This window comes from Petromyzon marinus, unplaced genomic scaffold, assembly GCF_048934315.1.
Source record: "Petromyzon marinus isolate PM22_M1 ecotype Great Lakes invasive population unplaced genomic scaffold, UKy_Petmar_22M1.pri1.0 PM_G_Scaffold_18, whole genome shotgun sequence".
In the NCBI taxonomy this organism is placed as follows: domain Eukaryota; kingdom Metazoa; phylum Chordata; class Hyperoartia; order Petromyzontiformes; family Petromyzontidae; genus Petromyzon; species Petromyzon marinus.
Window position 1 is genome coordinate 1,670,001 of NW_027422739.1, and position 5,000 is coordinate 1,675,000.

The 5,000-nt window shown below is 40.6% G+C and overlaps 1 pseudogene; it reads left to right on the top strand.

Annotated features, from left to right (window-relative positions):
* LOC142911586 (28S ribosomal RNA) overlaps nucleotides 1-5,000 on the top strand; it is a 10,487-nt pseudogene that overhangs the window by 3,263 nt on the left and 2,224 nt on the right.

Here is a 5,000-nt window from a genome sequence, read left to right on the forward strand (position 1 = left end):
GACATATCGGCTGAGGAACCCGTGTTGGGAAAGTTTCCCATTGACACCAAGGGAACTATCACGGTTGTACTGCCTAGTCTGGAGTATATATGCGTTATCTGTAAACAACACATGGGCAAAGCATCCGAACTTGTTGCACATTTTAACATCAAACACAGAGACATTCCTCTGGTGTTTAAGTGCGCTAAATGTGACAAAACCAACTCAAACCACCGATCGATTGCCTGTCATGCCCCCAAATGTGGGGGAATAAAGTTAACTGAGGAAAGCTTACCAATGGTCTGTGAATGTTGCCAGGCACGCTTTGCAACTCTAAGTGGCCTTTCGCAGCACAAGAGGCATGCTCACCCAGTCACCCGTAATGAGGAAAGGATTAAAGATGGTATAAAGGGTACCTCGCAGAGAGGGGTACACCGTAGCTGCTGGTCTTTGAAGGAAGTAGAACAGCTGGCCCTTCTAGAGTTGCAGTTTCAGGGGAAAAAGAATATCAATAAGATCATTGCTGAAGCGCTTGGGACTAAGACCAACAAGCAAGTCTCTGACAAGAGACGGGACCTAAGTAAAAAGACAGGGGCCCCCATGTCAGACAGCTTACATTTTTCTTCTAGGCCTCTTGAGACATTGTCTCCCCCACCAAATGTAACAACGGGGACTTCATCCATACTCGCTCAAGCAGCTGAGCGGCTTACGAATGAGAATTCTGGGACCCTGGAAAAGCCTGCAATGGAGGCAATAAAGGCTTGGCTTAACGGCGAGGGCCAACATGATGCCCTCGTAGAAACTGCCACAGCATTGATGCTTTGTCCGATGAGATTGGTGAAAAACAAAGGCAAACGTTCAAAACCCGAGAACGACATTATTAAACCCAGGATATTACCCACACGATCTTGGATGAAGAAGAGAGCGGAAAAACGAGGAAGCTTCATGAAGCACCAGAAGCTCTTCTTTAAGAACCGCTCTCTTCTTGCGTCCTTAGTCCTGGATGGCACTGAACGTCATGAATGCCGAATCCCGAACGCAGATGTATATCGTTTTTACTGCGAAAAATGGGAGAAGGTGTTGCCATTCAATGGCCTGGGCCAATTTAAGTCATCAGGTGTTGCAAATAACGAATACTTTGAGCCCCTAATTTCGGTGGAGGAAGTTCAGACTGCCATACGGGCCATTAAACCAACGTCAGCAGCTGGGCCAGATGGCCTAACAAGGGCTGCAATCTGTGCTGCCGACCCCGAGGGTCGGACACTGACAGCCCTATTTAATGCATGGATGATTACAGGAATTATTCCCAAAGAGTTGAAAAAGAATAGGACGATTCTTATTCCTAAGGTTATGGATGATGAAAAGCTGAAAGAATTGGGGAACTGGAGACCAATAACGATCGGTTCAATGATTCTGAGATTATTTTCCAGAATAATGACTGCACGTCTTGCTCGTGCTTGTCCCTTAAACCCAAGGCAGCGTGGTTTTATAGCGGCATCTGGCTGCTCTGAAAATCTTAAGGTGCTACAGGACCTTATGAGACATGCTAAGAAATTGCACAGGCCGTTGGCTGTCATGTTTATCGACATAGCGAAAGCTTTTGACTCGGTTTCGCATGCTCATATTTTATGGGTGTTAAGGCACAAGAAAGTAGATGAACACGTGGTGGGCATCATCCAGAACGCCTACGATCGGTGTACGACCTCGTTCAAAAGCAATGGCGAGTCGACTCGAGAAATTAGCATACGTGTTGGTGTCAAACAGGGTGACCCCATGTCACCCCTGCTCTTCAATCTTGCCATGGACCCTTTGATATGCACCCTAGAGTCACACGGAGTTGGGTACTCCATTGATACCGACCACGTGACAGCTCTTGCGTTTGCTGATGATTTGGTGTTGGTGAGCGAATCTTGGGTTGGTATGGCCGCCAATCTAGCGATCTTGGAATCATTTTGTGGGCTATCGGGATTGGAGGTTCAGGCCAGAAAGTGCCAGGGCTTCATGATAAGCCCAACCAAAGATTCATATACGGTGAACAACTGCGACCCATGGACTATCAAAAATAAAGATGTCCATATGATCCAACCTGATGAATCAACGAAATACCTTGGTCTGAAAATTGGCCCTTGGACTGGCACTATACAGCCTGATCTACATTGTCAGCTAAAGACATGGATCTCGAAAATCGATGAGGCGCCTCTGAAGCCAACTCAGAAGGTTGAACTACTCAATGCCTATGCCCTACCCAGATTGTTATATCCTGCAGACCACTCGGACTGCAAGCAATCAACTCTCCGTGGGTTGGACCAAGAGATTAGAAAGGCGGTAAAAGGATGGCTCCACCTTCCCGCTTCAACTTGTGATGGACTGTTATATGCCAGAGCCCGAGACGGAGGCCTTGCCATCTTGAAACTGGAAAAAACAATCCCTTCGGTTCAAGTTAGAAGGCTGCAACGTATAGCAAACTCGTCCGATGCTATCACCCGTAATATTGTGTCCTCGCAGGGTATGGAGGAAGAATACCGTAATTTGTGGGTACGAGCAGGGGGTGACAGTGATGCAATCCCAACATTCGTTCTCAGGGACTCGGTGTCAAAAGAACCTGTATATCCGAGACCCTGCGATTGGAGGGAGCATGAATTTCAGAGATGGTGCGAAAAGCCGGTTCAAGGAAGGGGCATTGTAAACTTTGCGCATGATAGAATCAGTAATGCTTGGTTGAGGCCATGGTGCGGCTTTAAACAATGCTTCTTTATCGCAGCACTACAACTAAGGGCAAATATTTACCCAACAAGAGAAAGCTTGAACAGAGGCAGAGATGGGGCCTTACGTTCCTGCAGGAAATGCTCTGCCAGACTCGAGTCCCTTTCGCACATTCTCGGTCAATGTCCTGCAGTACAGAAAGCAAGAATTGCGCGACATAACAAGATCAGTAACATTCTGGCAGACGAAGCGGCTAGATTGGGCTGGTCTGTATACAAAGAGCCACGGTTCATATCCGAGACGGGAGAGATGAGAAAGCCTGACCTCGTGTTTGCAAAAGATGAGGAGGCGGTTGTGATCGATGTCACCGTCCGTTTTGAGCTTTCAAAGAATACCTTGTCAGATGCTGCCTCGCACAAAGTTTCGTACTATACCCCTCTTGGTGATCAAGTCAAAGTGCTGACGAAGGCTAGCAAGGTCACATTCTTTGGATTCCCGGTTGGGGCAAGAGGAAAGTGGCCCCTTGAGAATAACGAGGTACTTACCTCCCTGGGCCTGACCAAACCCAGAACGACATCACTGGCCAAGATGATTTCCCGCAGAACGCTGCTTTTCTCTCTTGATATTCTGAGAATGTTCTGTGGAAATTATGCGGTCTATGAACAGTCATAGACAACCTCCGAAACAAATAATAGTTTTGTTTTAAGATGTCATTTGTTTTAGATTGATTTTGTTATTTTCGAAGGTGAAGTCGGTTTTTATTTCATTTTACTATTTTCCACAATTTAGATTGTTATTTTCCAAGACGAAGTCTTGGTTTTTTTTTATTGTTAGTTTTTTTTTTAACACGTCGTATTTGTTACTTTAGAGCTTAGAGGGGACTTTATTTTCGCCTTACTATTTTCTGCCTACAAAGAAGATTAAAAATAAGCTTTTTTCAAGATGGTTTTGTTATTTTCCAAGGTGAAGTCTTGGTATTCTTATTTTACTATTTTCCATAAAGAAGACCATTCTTTTAGATTTTGTTATTTTCCAAGACGAAGACTTGGTATTTTTATTATATTGCTATTTTTTACACGAAGCTTATTCAAGAGCACTTATATAGATTAGACTTTGTTATTTTAATTCTTTTTTTTTGGACTACATCAGTTCGAGAGTCCTGTAACTTACTATTTTCTGCCTACAAAGAAGATTAGAAATAAGCTTTATTTAAGATGTTTTAGATTAGATTTTGTTATTTTCCAAGGTGAAGTCTTGGTTTTTTATTTTACTATTTTCCACAAAGAAGACTTTTCTTTTCTTTTAGACTTTGTTATTTTCCAAGACGAAGACTTGGTATTTTTTTTTGCTATTTTTTACAGGAAGCTTTATTCAAGAGCACTTATATAGATTAGACTTTGTTATTTTAATTCTTTATTTTTGCACTACATCAGTTCGAGAGAAGACTACAAACCAGCTTTATTTAAGATGTTTTAGATTAGATTTTGTTATTTTCCAAGGTGAAGTCTTGGTTTTTTATTTTACTATTTTCCACAAAGAAGACTTTTCTTTTAGATTTTGTTATTTTCCAAGACGAAGACTTGGTATTTTTTTATTGCTATTTTTTTACACGAAGCCTATTCAAGAGCACTTATATAGATTAGACTTTGTTATTTTAATTCTTTATTTTTGGACTACATCAGTTCGAGAGTCCTGTAACTTACTATTTTCTGCCTACAAAGAAGATTACAAATAAGATTTATTTAAGATGTTTTAGATTAGATTTTGTTATTTTCCAAGGTGAAGTCTTGGTTTTTTTTATTTTACTATTTTCCACAAAGAAGACTTTTCTTTTCTTTTAGATTTTGTTATTTTCCAAGACGAAGACTTGTTTTTTTTATATTGCTATTTTTTTTTACACTGCTTTATTCAAGAGCGCTTATATAGATTAGACTTTGTTATTTTAATTCTTTATTTTTGGAATACATCAGTTTGAGAGTCCTGTAACGTACTATTTTCTGCCTACAAAGAAGACTACAGACAAGCTTTATTTAAGATGTTTTAGATTAGATTTTGTTATTTTCCAAGGTGAAGACTTGGTTTTTTTATTTTACTATTTTCCACAAAGAAGATTTTTCTTTTAGATTTTGTTATTTTCCAAGACGAAGACTTGGTATTTTTTTTATTGCTAGTTTTTTTTATATGTTACTTCAGAGCATAGAGAGGACTTTATTTTTACCTTACTATTTTCTGCCTTCAAAGAAGATTAAAAATAAGCTTTATTCAACATTACTTATATAGATTAGACTTTGTTATTTTAATTCTTTATTTTTTGGAGT